This window comes from Cynocephalus volans, chromosome 1, assembly GCF_027409185.1.
Source record: "Cynocephalus volans isolate mCynVol1 chromosome 1, mCynVol1.pri, whole genome shotgun sequence".
In the NCBI taxonomy this organism is placed as follows: domain Eukaryota; kingdom Metazoa; phylum Chordata; class Mammalia; order Dermoptera; family Cynocephalidae; genus Cynocephalus; species Cynocephalus volans.
The window spans coordinates 170,686,813-170,708,458 of record NC_084460.1 but is presented as its reverse complement, the minus strand read 5'-3'; the positions used below and the strand labels follow the sequence as shown (position 1 = coordinate 170,708,458).

General features: G+C 34.3%; 1 pseudogene; it reads left to right on the top strand.

Annotated features, from left to right (window-relative positions):
- Positions 1-2,790: 2,790 nt before the first annotated feature.
- Positions 2,791-21,400, top strand: LOC134363593 (UDP-N-acetylglucosamine transferase subunit ALG13 homolog; annotated as a pseudogene).
- Positions 21,401-21,646: the final 246 nt, after the last annotated feature.

Below are 21,646 nucleotides of genomic sequence, written 5' to 3'. Positions count from 1 at the left end.
TTAGCAAATTAATAAAATGTGTTATATTCATTAAATTGACCATTATTTTGCAATAAAATCAATGAAGTACTGGTATATACTATATATGTAAACATAATGAAAATATTATGCTGAATGAAAGATGCCCATTACAAAAATCAGTATAGTGTATGATTCCATCCATATTAAATGTCCAGAATTGGCAAATCTACAGAGACAGAAAATAGACTAATAATTACCTAGGACTAGTAATGGAATACAGGATAGGTACCTGTAGCTTTGGAGGGTTATGGAAATGTTGTAAAATTAGATTGTGGTGATGGTTGCACATTTCTGTGCACATACTGAAAACTATTGAATTATATATTAAATGAGCTAATTTTGCGGTATGTAATTTGTAGCTCAATAAATTATTTTTAAAAGTTACAAAGAAAAAAAATATACATCGAGGTTTACCAAAAAAGTGATAAACTCATAGATGATATGTTCAACCACAGACCCATGGTTTGAAAAAGGGAAATTGTCAAATTGTGCATAAAACCACAGTAAAACATGAAGTCAATGAAGTCATGAGGTATCAGAGAACGTAGTTGTATGAAAAATGCTTAGCAAATTGCAGATTCTGGTACTCTCCACCAGAGGGACTAGAACTCGAGATGAATTGAAGTCCAGCTTGACAGACACCCAAGTTTTTCCACCCATTAACTTGTTGGACATTCACATAACTCTGACATAAGTGTAACTAATGCCCATTTACTGGTGAAGAGAGTGGAATTTAAAAACACTTCCAACATCGTCCCAATAGATTTAAAACTGCTCTTTTCACTCCATCAAAAAAAGCATTTGTGTTTCCTGTATATCATTCGTTTAAAACCACTTTAGTGTCTGGTACAGATAATAAAACTGCTCCAAATATATCTGGGCTTCTGAACACAATTTGAATGACCACACACATTCCGGGAAGTATATAAATACAAGGGCAAAGAAAGTCTATTTCTAACATGTCCTGTACCCATGTCGCCTCATTTTTATAATGTTTCAACAAGTAAGCCATACTGAAACATGAGATCTACCATTCTTAATCAATTTCTTCATTTCTTCTTTTAAGCAGAATAGAATGAACTGGAGATATCCCATTACTGTATCAACAATGTAAATATTAATTTTCAGTCCAATTGTTGTTATATTCATTGTTGTCTTATACGGCACAGTTACATGAAGTGTAAAATGTTGAGGCATAAATTAGGAAAGAGAAAGCTTTTGACTTGCATGCATCCAAATTAAAGACACAATGAGGCACTGTGATTTTAGGGAAACATATATTGAGAATAACTTGATGTAAATATTACATGTAGAAAGTCTTAAAACTTTTCAGAAAAAGTATACATTTATTATATGATAGAATATTTGTGTTAGCAAAAAGGACAAAAATTTTTCACAGTTTTACAAAGAACGTGAAGCATGTATAGATTAGCTAACCTGCCCAAGGACACATAAATTTAGTAAATGAGAGAGTCAGGAATTGAAATCTGCTGACATCTACAAAAGACTTTATCCCACCTCGCTAAAGTACCTCTACTTTCACACTTATACACACACTTAAAATAGCATATAATGAAATCAAAACACATACTTTAAGATATGTAACAAGCCATATCTAATTAAACAAATCAAATTAGCTTAAATTGTATTTTCTTAATATAATGAGTTTTGATGTAGTTTATGGCTCAAGTAAACTTTAAATGAATTTAGCATTACTTACAGAAGGAACAGACTGAATATAATAAATCATCTAAGTATAAAGTTGCATAAAGCATTTTGGGGTAAAAATAATTATTTTTAATTTGAATAGCCATGCTATATTAGGATCATTGAAAGAATACTAGAAAGGCAATATTAAATATTAATGAACAGCCAAAATACTACTTGGGCACTAAATCAGCATATGAATTAGGTCAAGTAGATTTTTCCTCATTTTGGGATTTTGTTATCTAATTTGGAAAGAAATGTTACACAATAAATTCACTGCTTTTACTATTAAGATAATTTCCTGTTAAATATATTCTATTATGTCAACCTCACAGCTTTACAAATGATGATTTGTGGTTTTTAGCTATAGTCTTTTATATCAACCAGATTGGCCAAAGAATTGATTTACATGCTAAAATTGACAAGAGTAGATTTGGAGTAAAATTCATTCATATAGTATTTTTGAATTATTTTATTTTTTACTAACTATTATTTATTACTTTTATTTGAAATAGTAGTTTACTTTTGTCTGATTTACTATTTGAATTATTGGAATTTTGGGCTCTAATTAAGTAAGGCAAAGAGAGTTGAAATCTCTAGTGGAGAAGGTTTTATCACTCTAAATCTTAAAGCTGGATTTGTTTAACCTTTCAAAAAATGAGTAATTGTACCACAAAAAGCACTTTAAAGCAGAGAATACAGCTAGTATAGAATCCTGACATCATTTCCTAACAAAATCAGAGAAAAGAGAAAAAAATAGGACATTATTACATATGTATAAAATTGCAAATAAATGAATAAATAAATGGGAAAAGCTCACTTCTAAGACTTTGTAATAAACAACTAAGCCTCATTTGGGTTTATAGCAGAATTAATGCTGCCAAACCAGACCACATCAAACTGAACAAAACAAAACCTCAAAGTGTATATTTTAAAGTAATCCAGCATTGAGAGTACTGCCAAGCACCCAAATATGCAAATTTGAATCATTTCTCTGAAAAGACCTTCAAACTACAAGTTAATGCTTATGAGCTCATAGTCAAAACAAAACATAATGTGCACATGCACATGTGTGAACACAAAACACATCATGAGTTAGAGTCGGAGAAACATGAGCCAACTAAATCAGACCCAAAAGTATGTCACCTTGTAGAATTACTAAAAAAATACAAAATATTTTTTATATTTAAAGAAATAGAAGGCAGGATTTCAAATATTAATATAAATAATTGATATTACAAAAGAACTAATTAGATGTAAAAAACAGTATTTTAAACATGAAAATAAATTAAAAATTTATGAAATAAATAATTTAAATAATAGAAAAGGTACAGCAGGAGAGACAATTAATATATGGAAAGAAAGTTAAAGACATTCAACACGTAAAAAAGATGATATTAAATGTTAAAGAGACCTTAAGAGACATGGAGTAAAAATTGAGAAATTAAAATTGAGCTCCATAGGAAAAGAGAAGAGAATTGGGAATCGGTTGAGAAGCTCCTAAACTGAACTAATAATACAAATAATCATTTTTGGGAGTCTGAAATTTACAATTAAAGTAAATAAGAATAAATACATACCTAAACTGCAGAACTACACTGTGGTAGACAGCCTAATGGCTCTTTCCAAAATATCCAAATCCTAATCCCTGGAACCTGTGAATAGATTACTTTATGTGGCAAAAGGACTTTGGTAATGTGAGTCAAGGACCTTGAAGTGGACACATTATTCTGAATTATTCAGTGGTGTCCAGTCTAATCACATAAATTCTTAAAATCCAAACACCTTTCCTGGCTGTAGTCAGAGAGATTCTATGTGAAGACTGCATTTGCTGTTGCTACCTCTGAAGATGGAGGAAGATGTCTACAGGCCGAGCAGTGTAGACAACCTCAAGAAGCTGAAAAAATAGAGGAAATACATTCTCCCCAAGAGTCACTAGAAAGAAGTGCAGCTCTGCTGACCTTGATTTTGCGCACTGAGACTCTTTTTGGACACTACACAACTGTACGATAATATACTTGAGTTTTAAGCCACTCACTAAGATTGTGACAATTTGTTTCACCAGTAAGAAAAATCCATTAGCCATACAAAAAGTTATTTCCTAAAACATTCAGAAAAAAAAAAAGACAGTTTTCAATAAGGAAAAATGGTTAGATTGACATTTGACTTCTCAAAAACATCAATGAAATTCAGAAGTATATAAAATAATATATTCAAAGGTCTGAAAGAAAATACCTATCAACCTAAAATTGTGAATCCAGTGAAAGCACCGTTCAAGAATGGGAGCAAAGTAGAAATATTTTCAGGTAAACCAAACGGAAGCAATTTTACCGCTCCAGATATTTTCACGGAAGTAAAGTCTACGTACGCGGTTGTTCTCAAAGTGTGGTCCTTGAACCAAAAGCATTGGCATTTTCTGTAAGCTTCTTAGAGGTAAAACATAAAATAAATAATTTTTTTAAAAATTGATTATTAAAATAGATACAGGAAATATGTGATAAAATTAAAGCATCCTTTCATGTTAATTTTTAGCAAACTAGCAATAGAAATGAACTCTATAGCTAGTCAAAAATATTCCTCAGGAAACTACAGCATATCTGTATTTAGTGCTAAAGTTTTCCAATTTCCATTTAAGATGAGGACGTAGATACATAGACCTACTATCCTCACATAAAACACTGAACTAGAAGACTTAGCCAGCACAACAAGGTAACATAAAAGCCTATAAATGTACGAAATGAAAACTAAAACAAAACTGGAATATGTTGGTAGATGACATGTTTATATTTATAATCACTGCACAATAGAAATTGGTTCTTACCTCAGTGAATTTTTCCAAATTAATTCTCACTTTTTAGCAAGTGGTTACCCTGTATTCCAAGAACAACTCGCAGAAAGTATCCCCGTACTCTTTATACCTGTGACATGAAGAGATATCTAGAAGAAATTAATTTTCCCCAGCTACCCTAAATATTCCCTTTATAGTATGACTGTCTGACACTGTATATTCTAATTGTCCCAATGTTTATAATAAACAATTTTTGCCATTATAATTAAATAACAGGACATGAAAAATTTATAAGAATATTAATTTACTCTTAAGTTAGTGTTGTTAGGCAACAACAGTGTGAATGCAGAGCTGGGAATCAGACTGTCAACCCCCACTGACTAAGCAAAGCAAGACCTGGATCCTGTGAGTGGTGAGTGTAAATATTCAGTTGGATTGTTTCCTGGTAAAAAAAATACCGCATGGAGTGTTAAGGAATCATTTTTGTCCTTTAAAATTGTGTGTGTCAAGTAATTGGAGCTACACCATTATATAAACAAAAGCAACTATTTCATCATGAACATTTTTCTTCAAGATTGAAAAATACATTGTGTTAATTTTCTTGTGTAAATTCTTACAATTTAATGAAAAACATAATTGTATAATTGTGCTTCATAAAAGTTTTATAAATATTTAATATGGGGTATATATCATGCAGAACTATACATACACTTGAGTGTACAAAATAATATTTGCAGGTATATATCGCCTGTATTAAACTCATAAACATACAGGGTCATGGTCTGTTGTAGTGAAAGGTTAAGGATTTGGGGTATTACTAAAATATCAAGAAAATCAAAGGCTTAAGTTGCAAATGCCATTGTGGAAATAAAAATTACAGAAATCCCTTTCACTTTGCAATTCACCAGCTTGGAACCCAGAAATGAAATCTAATATATTATTTTGTTTTCTCACTGTGGGGAATTTTTAATTGACATAAAGATTTTTATAATTTTATGAAGACATTAAATTTAGCTGTATTGTATATACAGCTGTTGCAGTTATAATGTGATTGGATTTGCTTTGTTGGCTGTGGTTAGTTTCAGGAATGTCAAGTTAATCTGCTGATACAATATATATGTGGTAATAGGAATCTATGGATTCATTTCAGTAATCTGAACAATAAATGCTGAGTCAAATTCCAAACTGGATGCAATTATTTAAAGCACTTTTTAGGGAAAGAGCATTACTTCTATAAGGATAGTAAGATAAAACTCACTCTTACAAAGTGTACCTAATGTCATTTGTTCAGTTGTCTTCTTTAAGGTAAAAAAATATATAAATATATGTATATAATATATATATATATTATATATTACTATTTCCAAGTAATATCTACTTAAATTTCATATCTTGAATTAAAAAGTCTGCTTTTATTAAATTTCTAATAATGTACAAAATTTTTATTGAAGCAAAATTATTGACAAAAAGTGATATGTTTCATCTGATAGGCTCTGTTTATTTGGAATTACACCAGTGGAAGTAGAACAGTTTCATAGAAGTATTTATTTTTTAAAAAATGTTTTATCTTGGTACCTGAAGGTGAAATATAATAAAGTTGAAAAAAACATTTCTGAATTCATCTGCTGAGTAACTAATTAACTGCTTGCAGACATCTCACATAAATAAATCCAACAGAGACATTTTCTGACATATCACTTTCAGGAGACAAAGTGCTTCTCGGGTTTATTGAACTTCATTTCAGAAATGAACAAAGTTAAAATCAATGAACACTTAGAAAATAATTTTAAAAGATGAATAAAGGAGTTGAATTTAGATTGCATTCTGTTGTTTATATTATGACCAGAGTGGATATTGCATATTTGTGTGGAGACTTTCTAAAAGAGAGAGGACCCAGTGGTAAAGACTCTAAATTGCACATATGCTAGTGGTCATTCCAAAATAATTGTTACTATTTGAGGTGTTATAACTGCATTTTTATCTTACACAAATGCAGAAAATTCAGTATGAAAAAGATTGGTGCATAGTGCTGTCACTACAGGGATGACTGTCCTTCTATAAGAACTGTTTCTCATAGCAACTTCCCTTTGTATCTCTGGCAATAGTTTTAGATAGCAAGTGACTACTCATTTTTTTAAATTTATTATTTTTTATTAGTAGTAGTATATTCATCATTACAAATTATGATTTTTCTTTATGCCTTTTACCTGACCTGTCCCTCGCCTAACCCCTCCCTCCCTCCCCCATCTCTAGTAACCTTACCTTTGTTCTCTCCTTCTAAAAGCTCAGTGAATAGTTGTCTTTCTTTCTCTCTCTCTCTCTCTCTCTCGTCTCTCTCCCTACCCAGTTATAAGTGAGAACGTTGTAATTCTTTTTCACTTAACATAATTGTCTCCAGACTTACCCATGTTGCTACAAATGGCAGAATTTCATTCTTTTTCATGGCTAAGTAGTGTATATATATTCCATGGTGTATATATACCACATTTTCTGTTTCCAGTCATCTGTCCACAGACACTTAGGTTGACTCCATATTTTGGATATGGTAAATTGAGCTGCAATGATTGTGAGAGTGCAGGTATCCCTTCGACATGATGACTTCCATTGCTTTGGATATATGCCCAGTTGTGGGATTGCTGGATCATATGGTAGCTCTATCTGTACTTGTTTGAGAAACCTCCCTAGTGTTTTCCATAATGACTGTGCTAATTTACAGTCCCACCAACAGTGTAGAAGAGTTTCCCTTTCCCCACATTCTTGCCAGAATTTATTAGTGTTGGTCTTTTTAATAATGGACATTCTAACTGGGGTGAGATGATAACTCAGTGTTGTTTTGATTTGCATTTCTCTGATTAATAGTGATGCTGAGCATTTTTTCATGTACTTGTTGACCATTTGTATGTCTTCCTTTGAAAAGTGTCTATCTCCTTGTCCATTTTTTAAATGGATTATTATTTTTTTTTACTGTATAGTTGTTTGAGTTCTTTGTATATTCTGGCTATTAATCCCTTGTTGGGTGTATAGTGTGCAAATATTTTCTTCCATTCCGTAGGTAGTTTTTCCTTTCTGTTGATTGTTTCCTTTGCTGTGCAGAAGCTTTTTAATTTGATATAATCCCATTTATTTATGTTCTTTCTTGTTGCTTGTGCTTTTGGGGTCTTATTCATAAAGTCTTTGCCCAGTCCTATTACCTGTATTGTTTCCCCTGTATTTTCCATTACTAATTTTATGGTTTCAGGTCTTATATTTAAGACTTTAATCCATTTTGAGTTGAATTTGGTATATGGATAGAGGTATAGATCCAGTTTCATTTTTCTGCATATGGATGTCCATTTTTCCCAGCATGATTTATTGAAGAGGAAGACTTGTCCTCAATGTATGTTCTTGCTGCCATTGTCAATGATCAGTTGGCTATAAGTATGTGGATTGATTCCTGGTTTTTCTATTCTGTCCCATTGATCTGAGAGTCTGTTTTTATGCCAGTACCATGCCATTTGGGTTACAATAGTTTCGTAATATAATTTGAAGTCACATAGTGTTATGCCTCCAGCTTTATTTATTTATTTATTTATTTTTTTGCTCAGGACTGCTTTGGTGATATGGGGTCTTTTGTTGTTCCCTATGAATGGTTGGATTGCTTTTTCTATTACTGTGAAGAATGCCATTGGTATTTTGATGGAAATTGCATTGAATCTGTACATTGCTTTGGGTAGAATGGACATTTTCACAATGTTAATTCTTGCCATCCAAGAGCATGGTATTTCTTTCCATCTTTTTGTGTTCTCTTTAATTTCTTTCAGTAGTGTTTCATAGTTCTCGGTGTAGAGATCTTTCACCTCCTTGGTTAAATTGATACCTAGGTATTTTATTTTTTTGGCAACTATTGTAAATGGGCTTGTTTTCGTGATTTCATTTTCTGCTAGTTTGTTATCAGAGTATAAAAAGGCTATTGACTTTTGGGTGTTGATTTTGTATCCTGCAAAATTATTGCAATTGTTAATCAGTTGTAAGATTTTTTGGGTAGAGTCTATAGATTTTTCTTTATATGAGATCATGTCATCAGCAGACAAGGCCAATTTGACTTCACCCTCTCCAACCTGGATGCCCTTTTTTTCTTTCTCTTGCCTGATTTCTCTGGCTAGTACTTCCAATACTATGTGAAATAGGAGTGGTTAGAGAGGGCATCCTTGTCTTGTTCCTGCTTTCAGCTTTTCCCGATTCAGGATGATATTGGTGATTGGTTTGTCATAAATGGCTTTTATTGTATTGAGATAATTTCCTTCTATACCCAGTTTGCTGAGAGTCTTATTCATGTAGCGATGCTGAATTTTGTCAAATGCCTTTTCTGAAACAATTGAGATAATCAAATGGATTTTGTCCTCAGTTTTGTTGATGTGGTATATCACATACATTGACTCATGTCTGTTGAACCAACCTTGCATCCCTGGAATGAATTCCACTTGATCATGGTGTATAATTTCACGTCTGTCTTGCTGTATTCTATTAGCTACTCTTTTGTTGAGTATTTTTGCATCTAGGTTCATTAAGGATATTGGCCTGTAGTTTTCTTTCTTTGTTGTATCTTTATCTGGTTTTGATATCAGGATGATGCTGGCCTCATAGAATGAGTTTTGGGAGAATAGCTTCTGTTTCAACTTTTGGAAAAGTTTAAAGAGAAGTGGTATTAATTCTTCTTTAAAAGTTTGAGTGAATTCAGCTGTAAAGCCAACCAGTCCTGTGATTTTCTTCATTGGAAAATTTCTGATTACTGCTTCGATCTCATAGTTTATTATTGGTCTGTTTAGGTTTTCTGCTTCTTCTTGGTTCAGTCTTTGTAGTTTGTATGTGTCCAGAAGTTTATCCATTTCCTCCAGGTTTTCATATTTGTTAGTATACAATTATTTATAACAATCTCTAATGATTCTTTGTATTTCTGTGCTATCAGTTATAATGTCTCCCTTTTCACTTCTGATTTTTGTTATTTGGGTATTCTCACTTTTGTTTGTTTGTTTGTTTGCTAACCTAGCTAATGGTTTGTCCATATTATTTACCTTCTCCAAAACCAACCTTTTGTTTCATTGATCTTTTGTATTGTTCTTTGGGTCTCTATTTCACTTAGTTCTGCCCTGACCTTGATTATTACTTTCGGGATTTCATTGTTGTTATTTTTCTAGTTCTTTAGGCATAGTGTTAGGCCATTTATGTGAAATCTTTCCTTTCTTTTGATGTAAGCATTTATTGCAATAAACTTCCCTCTTAGTACTGTTTTTGCAGTATCCCATGGGTTTTGGTATGATATATCTTTATTCTTGTTAGTTTCAAGAAATTTTTTAATTCCATGTTTAATTTCTTCCTGGACCATAGGTCATTCGGGAGTCTGTTCTTCAGTTTCCATACACTTGAATAGTTTCCAGAATTTTGCTTGTTATTGATTTCCAGTTTTAATCCATTGTGGTCTGAAAAGATACTTGGGATAGTATCACTTTTTAAAAATTTGCTAAGACTTGACTTGTGTCCTAGTATGTGATTTATTCTGGAGAATGCTCCATGTGCTGATGAAAACAATGTATATTCTCTAGTTGTTGAATGAAATGTTCTGTAGATGTGTGCCAGGTCCAGTTGGTCTAAAGTGTAGTTTAAATCCTGTTTTTCTTTGTTGATCTGTTGCCTGAAAAATCTGTCTAATACTGAGAGAGGAGTGATCAGGTCATCCACTATTATGTTTGGGTCTGTCTCTTTTTTTAGGTCTAAGAGTGTTTTCTTTATAAATCTCAGTGCTCTCCTGTTGGGTGCATACGTATTTATGATTGTTATGTCCCCCAACTTGATAGATCCCTTTATTATTATACAATGTTCTTCTTTGTCTCATTTTATGGTTTTTGGTTTGAAGTCTATTTTATCCAATATAGGAATAGCTACCCCTGCATGTTTTTGGTTTCCAGTTGCATGGTGTATCTTTTCCCATCCCTTTACTTTTAGTCTATTTGTCTTTATAGGTGAGGTGGGTCTCTTGAAGACAGCATATAGTTGGTCCTAGCTTCTTAATCCAATCAGTCAGCCTGTGTCTTTTGAATAGGGTGTTTAATCCATTTACATTTAAGGTTATTGATGAGTATTGCTTTACTCCTATCATTATATTGCTTTTTGCTTAGATATTTTAAACATCATTTGTCCCTTTCTTCCCCTTTTATTTTTCTTCTTTAATGGTAGTTGGATTTTTGAGATGACATGATTTAGATTCTTTCTCCTTCTCATTTGCATTTCAGTTTTAATGGCAGGTTTTGCGCTTTCTTGTGAATCTATGATATTATCATTTTTCAGATTCCAGATGCAGGACTCCATTGAGTGTTTCTTGAAGGGCTGGTCATGTGGTAGTGAACTCCCATAAATTTTGTTTGTCAAGGAAATACACTATTTCTCCCTCATTTCTGAAGGATATTCATGCTGGGTATAGGATTCTTGACTGGCAATTATTTTCTTTTAGTCTTTTAAACATATAATCCTGTTTTCTTCTGGCCTGTAAGTTTCGGTTGAGAAGTCTGCCGTTAGTCTGATGGGGGTTCCCTTATAGGTGACTTGACACTTTTCTCTTGCTGCTTTTAGAGTTCTCTCTTTGTCTTTGAGTTTTGTCAGTTTGACTGTCACATTACATGGAGAGGATCTTTTTGGACTGAATCTATTTGGGAATCTTTGGGCATTCTGGATCTGAAGGTCTGCATCCCTCCCTATAGCTGGGAGGTTTTCTGTTACTTCCTTGAATAGGTTTTCAATGCCTTTTCCTTTTCCCTCCCCTTCTGAAATACCCATGATTCAGATGTTTGTGCAGTTGAGGTTGCCTGCTAGCTCTCTTAAGTTTTCTTAATTATTTTAAAATCTTTTTTCTTTTTTTTTTTTTTTTTGTCTGCCTGGGTTATTTCAAAAAGATCATCTTTGAGATCTGAAATTCTGTCTTCTGCTTGCTTTAGCCTGCTGCTCAGGCTTTCTGCTCTGTTTTATATTTCGTTGGGTGAATCCTTCATTTGCACTCTTTTTTAAGTCTGTTACATTCTCTTTTAAGGTATTAATCTGTTTGTAAATTTCCACCTTCATATCTTGAATATTTTTTCCTGTTTCATTGTGTTCTTTAATTGATTCTTCTCTTATCTCTTTGAGTTTTCTTAAGATCAGTACTTAGAATTCCTTCTCAGATATCTCAAGGGTTTCTTGCTGTATGGGATCTGGTATTTAAGAATTACTATAGTTCTTTGATGGTGTCATATGTTCTTGTTTATTTGCAGTTTTAGTGCTTTCTTGTTGATGTTTGGTCATCTGGGAGAACACTTGTTTCTTCTATTACCCTGTAGTGTGGTATGAGGAGAAAGGCTTCCTCCTCTATTTGTAGGCTCTGCTGATGACTCTTATTATACCAGTGCAGTTAAATGTGTAGTGAGCTGTTTCAGCTCCTGTTCAGTTGGTGTGTGGGTCCCTCTGGAGCCTAGGTGGGAGCCTGCACTCATCTGGGCACCAGCTTGGTAGGTGTGTAACCCCTCTAGGGCTCAGGCAGGCCTGGGCGGGCCTGAAGCTGTGTCTGGGATCAGCTGTGTGGGAGCCTGCATTCACCTAGGTGTGGGCTCCGTCAGTGTTTGTCCCCTCTGGGGCTCAGGCTGGAGTCTGCACTCTCCTGGATACTGACTCAGTTGGCATTCATCCTCTCTGGGGCTCAGCAGGAACCTGCACTCAACTGGGTGCTGGCTTGATCAGTGTTTGTCCCCTTCAGGGCTCAGGTGGGAGTCTAAACTACTCATTTTTATAGAGAGAATTATCCAGGGAAGCAGAATACCAAAACAGGCAAAAGTTTTAAAGACATATCAATGTATTCAAAAATAGATAAATATTAATGAATTTATACAGATCTCTTTTCTTCTTTTATTTAACCAATGAAAGCAGGGCATTAACTAAGTGTTCTGGGAGAAAGAATTTCCTGGAAGAAATAAAATTGTGCTTTAGGAATTGTTGGTGTCCTTTGTTGAATGCCCTGAAAAAAGAACTGTCATTGTTGGGCAAGAGGAATATGTATCTATGTGTACACATATTCCTTTTCCCTATCAGTAGGTACAATGCAAGCAAAAGGATTCTTACATGAGGATTGGTGGAACAAAAAAATTGAATTGATTATAATAAATATGATACTTATTTTAACAGACAAGCATTTTCATACTTAGTCAAAATAGTGGAGACATATTTTACATTTGCTTTACAGATTGAGAATGTGCAGTGCCAGTCTGAGATGGAATTAATCAGTTACTGAAATAAAAGTACTAAAATTTGCAGCTCAATGACTGTCACTTTATAATTCACTACTTATTTTTTCATTAGTAGCTAACAAAGCATTTTACTAGGGAAGAATTGATGAAGAGACATAGAACATCTTCATATTATTCTTATGTTAATGAGCTTATGCGGCTCTACTAGAATATATTAAATATCTTGATAATATTGGCATTTCTATACTGTTTTTTCCATTTCTGCTATTATATTTTAACATCATGTGTTACAAAGTGAAAACAGACTTGATACTAGAAATTAGTTTGAAATAAAGACCTGGTCTTTATAACAATTTGTTAGTGATACTCTTAAAAAGGAATTGACTTTAATTGAACTCAACTTGGCCTGTATTCAAGGATGGGATGCCATAACTCCCTTCATAATGTATAGAAGAAGGTCTCCAAAAATGTGAGAACATTAGAGTGGATTAATCAGGGAATAACTTTACACTCATTCCTCCCCTGACTACAAAAGGGTCCAAAGGGTATATCTGTTAAAAAAAACACTGATACCTATGTTATAATAAGGAAGGCTCATGGTGACTATCTGTGAGGAAAGTGGAGTTGGTTTGGTCAGTCCCCCTCGCCTCATATCTGGCTGGGTATGATTCAGCACATCCTTTGTAAACAAGTTACGTGGGAGTAGAGTTAGTTTGCATGCATGCCCATGTATCCCTTGGCTCATTGCCACTATTGTTGTGTACCTTTGGTATGGAAGGCAGCAGCTCTGAACTGCTAGTCTGCAGAGCTCATGTCTAAGAATAAAGCATGTCCACATTGCCAGTGGCTACTTGGTTTTTCTTTTGCTTACCTGACTCAGAACCTGCACAGGACAGGGTAGAGGGGTCTGTGATCCAGCCTGACACTGTCCTAAGAGTATAATAGTGAGGAATGCTACCTGAGCACCTAATTATTAGTGTAGATGATGGGATCCTGGAGTTGCAGAGGCCATTGAACCAATGGAGACAAGTAGGGCCCAATGCCCATAATGGGCGGCAGAGCAAAGTGGAACCCAGGATATTTGACATATCAAAGTCTGTGGCATTGGGTCTTTTTTTATAGAATGCTAGGAATAAAGTAGATGGCAGACCATCTAAAGTATTAATGGGTTTAGTAGGGTTTCTAAACACTCTCTTCTACTCCATAGCCTATTTTTCCACAAATTTTACACTGTCTTAGTGTATCTTTATAATAAGTCATAATATTTAGTACTTTTACTTTGTTATTATTCTTCAATGTTTTCTTGGCTATCATTTAGCCCACAAATGCCTTTACTCCAAAACAAACAGACAAATAAACAAACTTCTATGATTTTGGAAAGGGGAAATTACATTAAATCAATATATAGATTTGGGGAGCAATGAAATCTCTCTTTGTTTAAGTATTCCCACTCAATAATATGGCATATCCCCTCATAAGATAAATTTTTCTCAGTATTTTTTTTTTGCATTTTTATTTAAATATGCCCTGTTCCTATTTTGTAAAATATATTCTTAACATATCTGAATTACATTTTAAGGTCTCTACAGTTAACTCCATCTCCACTCAGGGTTTTGCACCTACAGTTAATGAAAGTTTCGGTGAAATAGAATTGCTTATTTCTTCACGATGATGGTCTAGTGAAAAACTAACCATAATCACATATCTACTCATATATTATTTCTGATTTTAATAGACAATAGAGTATGATGTCAATATCTACAATGGGTCATTCACATTTGCAATGGCACGGTACAACAGACACATCTGAAGAGTAAAATATCCATAGTCAGACACTGTCTGTTGTTTGGAATTATAGTATCTGTTAGCAATGGTTTCTTGAAGTTTTTGTTTGTTTGTTTGTTTTTTGCTTTGTTTTGTTTTTTTAATGTCTACTTATAATGTTTAGTATTCTCTGCTTCAAACAGCTTTGCTTGATGGCCTTTCTTTACATTCCTTGTAATTTTCTCTTATGCAGTACTTGGAGCAGGAGCAAACTACTCCCCAAAGCTGCTATAAAATCCTTGGTGCACTATCCTCAGATAATACTCATGAATGTGAAACCTTCAGTACTATTTGTACAGCTGTAGCCCTCATAAACTCTTCAATCATTTAGAAATGGGTTTGAAGGCAAACAAATAAAAACAAAAAATGAAACAGAAAACCCAGGTAAGACTAGCTTAAGTAAATAGGTATTTGTTTCTTCAAATACAAAGAAATCAAGAGGTAGCAGCCCAGGACATAGGCAATGGTTCAACAATGCCATCACCATTTATATTTTATCATTATACACAGCAGATTGACCTGTAATTTCACGGTTGAAAAATTTCCACTGAAGCACCCTACTTCATTTTCTGTTTCAAAGCAGGAAAAAGTAATAAGCATCATCATTTACTCCCAACACTTTTATAAGAAAGCAGAAGCTATATGATATGATTTTTCTAGTGGTCATCTCTTAAGTAAGATTTCCTCTGTGTGGTAGTACTCGGTATCACATTTCTACAAATTGTCTTTTTGCTGTGTTTTTAGTCCTGAAGAGGGTTAAAGATCAATTAGCAGTCATTTGGTAAGGGATATTTTGATACTTCCCTCATATGCATTTCCTCCCAAGGTGGAGGAGAACCCATTACCATCCACCTTTTCCTTCTAGCAGAATTTATACTTGGATGGAAGACTTGATATTAAGTACAAATAGCTTTTTTTTTTTTAATGTTTTCTTAATCTGCTTTAGGAAATAGTATCTTGTAAGAGTACAGTGTGCTATATAGTGTCTAATATCTTTATAATATTTTACTCATTTAATCCTTGCATAAATCACATGACCTTATTATGCAGATGGTAGCTCTTAAGCCCCATAGAGCTTGAGTGACTTGCCTAAGGTCATTCAAGTAGTACTTGGCAGGACTGGAGTTCAAGCACAGGCCTGACTGCAGAGTCCATAATCATAAATACATTTAATTAAGTACATTTAATTACACTATACCTACAGTACATATGGCAGTGGTTCTATACTTCCTCAAATGATGTTGCAGAGAATTTCCCAGATCTCATCCTTCCTCGTTGAACCTAAGGAAATAAAACTGTTAAAACAAACTTATGTCATACATGAATTTTGTGCAATTACAATGGAAAATTTAAAGTTATCATATGAAACCAATTTTTCTTTTTTGTCCTTTTTCGTGACCAGTAAGGGGATCACAACCCTTGGCTTGGTGTCCTCCACACTGCGCTCAGCCAGTGAGCGCACCGGCCATCCCTATATAGGATCCGAACCCGTGGCGGGAGCGCTACTGCGCCCCCAGCGCCGCGCTCTCCCGAGTGAGCCACGGGGTTGGCCCTGAAAACCAAATTTTAAACATCTTTTTCTGTATATTTTTACTGAAATTAATGTGATACAAACACCCAATTTTCCTTGTATGGTAGTGTTAATTAAACAAATGTTTCAAATTCCAACAGCAGTAGTTTTGAGAGTGAAAGTGTTTGATATTACTAAACCAAGACAGTGGGCATAAAACAGAATTATTCTCCAGTAAACCAGGACTTTTCATTACCCTAATTTTGAAGTCCTCAATATATTCAGTAGAATTATCTTATTTCCTTTCAACACAATGAAATTTCTAATTTAAATGATTCATCCAGGTTTTGCTGAAGCATGAAGCACATTTAGAAATACACCTTTTTCCTTCATGTAGATAAATAACTGTCACTGTGTTCAACTAATATCCATAATTGTGAGCTTGTTTCTGATTGTCTTGTCAGATTCCCTACTGCTATAATTGTATTTATTATTCAATCTTTGGGACAAGAGTACAAGCAAACCCATGGAACAGCCTACTATGAGAGGAGATAATGATCTCCAGCTTTGAAAATCATGGTTTTAAGATCCCCTTAATGTTTGTTTTCTGAAATGCCTCAGCCTTGTCCTGAAGTGTATATTACAGTGGGAAACTATTAGCATGACGCTGTGGATGCAGGTGCTATTTCTTGGGAGAGTGAATATCTGAATAGTAATTGAGTAAGATAATGTAGGTTACTTAAATAGATGTGTTTATGTTTTTCTTAGCAATGTGATCCCCCAACCCAGGCAGGTAGTCTTTTGCACTCTGCCAATCCTGAGAGAAGATGGATTTTGTGATACATTAAGCTCATCTCTGATCACATAGCTTCCCTACTCAAAAATACTCAGTCGATTCCAGCCATCTACAAATAAAACTTAACTTGTTCTCCAGGCTTTCAAACCTTTTACATCAGTTTCTATTTAATCCTCTTTCATAAATTTTAAGGCGTACATTTTCTTACCCACATTTTGACATATGAACCTGGGAAGCATTTCACAATCACCATGCATTCAGCACTGAGTATTTCTTTGTAGTTTAGTTTCTGTTGTCATGTTTCCAAGTTTACTGATTTTTCTTTTGCTTTGCCTAATCTACTGTTAAGATTATTTAATGCCATTTTTACTTGAGAATTGTTGTTTTTTTATTTAGGAAGTTCCACTTGCTTCTTTTTCAAATCTACCTCTATATTTTTCTTTAAACTCTTGATCATTTCTTTAATAGCTATTTTAATGTTCTTGTATTCTAATTATACCATCTCTGACATTTGTTTTTTTCTATTGAATTGTTTTCCTCCTTATTATAGATACCATTGTTCTGATTCTTTTCATTTACAGTATTTTTTTTTATATGATGATGGGTAGTTTCTATATTTTTGAGCATCTACTTGATTTTATCTTTTTAAAAAATGATTATTTTTGTTTTAGCATGTGCTTGAACTACTTGTGAATCAGATGGATCCTTTCAAAACCTTCTTTTAAAGCTTTACTTGGCAGGTATAGAGTGACTTTTATTCTAGGACTACTTTACCCTTACTGTTAAAGCAAGATGATTGTAGAGTCTCTGCCAAATGCTCTAGGTAATAACTAAAGTCTGCCTACTCAAGCCTATTGGAACCTGAATGGTTCCCCACTCTGTGTGAGTGCTAGGGAAAGCTACACTATAGCACCTTAGTATTGGTTACTGCCTAGCCTCATGAAGTTCCTACTTGCCTGTGCAATAGCATTCTGCAAAAACTCAAGGCGCCCATGTAGTCTTGCATCTATTTATCTGCATATTTCTCTTCCCTTCGGTACCATGTTCCACAAATTCTATCCTTCTCAGTCTGTATCCCATCTCTTTTTCCTCACCAACATGCTATGATTTTTTTTTTTTTTTTTTTTTGGTTGGGGAGGGGGTTGTTTCCTTCTTGTTCTGAGTCCTGGAAAGTGTTTTCATGTTGAAAGACCGGATAATTATAGGGCTCAACTTATGTGCTTTCCTTTCCTTAGAGATCACTCTCCAACACTCTCTAAAAACAGTTGTTTCGTAGACATTTTCCAGGCTTCTTCTGTAAGATGTGAGAGCAAGAACAGTGTCAGTTACTTTGGTATGTGCAAAAGCAGGAGTCTGCAATGTGGTTTTAATGAGTAAGAGTTTCTGGCTTCAAGATAATTCCCCATCAGAATTTTGGCATTACTGTTTTCTTGTCTTCTTTTATTCAGAGTTGTTCATGTCAATCTGAGCTTGTTTTCTTTTTAAATAATTTTTTTTCTTAGCACTGCATTTTATAATTTTTAAATTATTATTTTCAGTGTTCTAACATTACTCTCCAATATCAGGCTTTAATTATTGTTATTATTACGTCTGTTCTAATCATTTGCCTTTTTTTGCTTTCTGATATGTTTCATTCCCTCTGCTATACTGCTCTGTTTCTTTCTAAATCTTTCTATACAGCAGATTTCTGATTAGATTTGGCTCTTGGGAGGTCCTACTGGGAGATCAAATAGAATGCAGGGGATAAGGAATAAGCCACTGGATTCACTTCCTAAGCACTGTTTCAGATATTGTCAGACAATAATGGCATATCCTGTTTTAATAATGGCTCCAGTTCTTGCAGGAAAGCCCCTACTTCTGTGTTTCTTGCTCTTGTTCATCACTCTGTTTATATTTTCCTCACTCTGCTATCTTGAAATCAGGTGTGGTACTAATGTTTTTTAATTATGTCAATCAAAGACACATTTATGTTTGTCTTGTCAGATCATCTGCTATGGCATAGAGCATTTAATTAGAGTATCAGAAAAATTTTATATTGACATGACAAAGTAATTGATGATTTTTAAAAGCAGTTTTTTTCTCTTAAATCTTGTCTATATTTTAAATGGAAGAAAGTTAGATACTATTTATAAAACATATTGGACAATTTTTCACTGTTCTTGAGAGATCTGATTTTTCCAAAACATTTTAAAATCAAAAGTGTAAGTTATCATGCCATCCATCAGTCCATTATTTTCTGAAGTGATCCTTCCCTTTCACTGAGTAACAATAACTCTTCCAATTTTACTAAATTTTTTTTAAGAATTCTTTTAAATTTTTGGTGTTGTGAATATTCGTGGGGTACAAAGCAAATTGTCACCATTCGTGCTTAAGATGTGATGGCCAGATCCATACGGTCAGCATGCCTATTACCACAAATTGTGATTATACCCCATGTCCCGCAGCCAATTATCCCCCCAATTATCCTTGACCCCCCTCCCCATCCCTCTTTCCCCACTCCACTTTGCGTCCTTCAGGATGTTCTCTCCTTCTGCAAATCCAAGACACTACTGTGGTCTTTCTTTCCTTCCTTCTCTCTTAGCTCACACTTATGAGTGAGTCCATGTGGTATTTATCCCTCTGTGCTTTGCTTATTTCATTCAATGTAAGTTTCTCCAAGTTCACCCATGTTGTTGCAAATGGGAAAATTTCATTCTTTTTTATGGCAGAGTACTATTCCATGGTGTATATATACATTTTCCTTATCCAATCGTCCATCAATGGACATTTACGTTGGTTCCATATTTTGGCTATTGTGAATAGAGCTGGGATGAATATGGGAGTGCAGGTATCCCTTCGACATGGTGATTTCCATTCCTCTTGGTATATACCCAGAAGTGGGATTGCTGGATCATATGGAAGATCTATCTGTAGTTGTTTGAGAAAACTTCATCCTGTTTTCCATAGTGGTTGTACTAATTTACAGTCCCACCTATAGCATAGGAATGTTCCCTTCTCTCCACACCCTTCCCAACATTTGTTATTCTCTGTGTTTTTGATTATACCAAGTCTAACTGGGATGAGGTGATATCTCAGTGTGGTTTTAATTTGCATTTTCCTGATGACTAATGATGCTGAGCATTTTTTCAGGTACTTGTTAGTCATTTGTATGTCTTCCTTTGAAAAATGTCTATTCAGTTCCTTTGTCCACTTTTTAGTTGGATTAATTTTTTTTAACCATGTAGTTGCTTGAGTTCCTTATATATTATGGATATTAATCCCTTGTCAGGTACATAATTAGCAAAAATTTTCTCCCACTCTGTAGATTGTAATTTCACTGTGTTGATTGTTTCCTTTGCTGTTCAGAAGCTTTTTAGTTTGATATAGTCCCATTTTTTTTTTCTTTTTTTGCTTATGCTTTCAGGTCACATTCATAAAGTCTGTGCCCAGACCTAGTTCCCAAACTGTTTCACCTATATTTTCCCTTAGTAATTTTGCAATTCCAGGTCTTATATTTAAATCTTTAATCCATTTTGAGTCGATTTTAGTATATGGTGAGAGGTGCATGTCTAGTTTTATTCTTCTGTATAAGGATATCCAATTTTCCCAACACCACTTGTTGAAGAAGCAGATACATTTGAAATGAAAAGTCACTAAACTCTGAATATGTGTTTCATTATTATTTTTTAAAGGAATTTATTTTTTAATCCAAACATATTGATTGTATATATTTACAGGTACAGAATTATGCTTCAATATGTGTATACAATGTGTGATTGTCAAATCAGGTTACTTAGTGTATTTATCATCACAAAACATTCATCATTTCTTTGTGATGACAACATCAGAACTCCTCTCTTCTAGCCATTTGAGAACATACAATAAATTATTGTTAATTATAGATGCTTAGAACTACTATACACCAATAGAACTTATTTAAGAAATGTGGAAAGTTGGGTTGGGGTTTGCAGACCCCTCACAATATAGTATGTGTTTGTTACTGTAGGGACCACCAGCTTTGACAACCTCATTGTCAGTGTGTTGGTGCAGGACAGTCTGCAAGTGAGCAAGGATGGCTGGCAGGTGGTGGCTGGACTCACCATTCTTTGCTGCTGCTTTCTGCTGCCAGCCTTACTGCTAGCCTTGGTTACCACCAGCTTACTCTGCAAATTGGTAGAGCAATGGTGGTACCTGAACCATTCAGCACTGAGTCATTTACTCTGGATGTTTACAGGCACAAGGATTCCGTGAAGAAGACCTTTAGAAAGCAGAACTTGCTATTAGTCAGGTGCAGGAAGCTGATTGGAGACTCTCAGAAGTGGAAAACCTTTTGAGATAGTTATAAACAAAAAGGTGATGAACAATCATCAGCTGGAATTGGCAATGCAGCTACACGGAGAGAGGCATCTCTTCTACAGTACCTGCTTCCTAGACTGTTCCAGTCAATGGACTTATCAACACTGAAATGTTATGCTCCTGGCCAGCCAGAAAAATTTTCTGCATTTTTGGATAAAGTTGTATTAAAAAAATAAAAACTAAACTCTCAACACTTTCAGAACACTCTCCAAATCCAACCTATAGATTAAATCAACTTAAGTATATAATATATATTTGTAGGATAATATAAATTAATAAACTTCCTACATCTACACAATATGCAGGAAATTTTATGGCATGAACTTTTGCATTTGGGTCTATTGGGCTGAATCACAGACCCCTCTGCCCTGTCTTGTGCAGGTCCTGAGCCAGGCAGTTGAAAGTAAAACTGAGTAGCCACC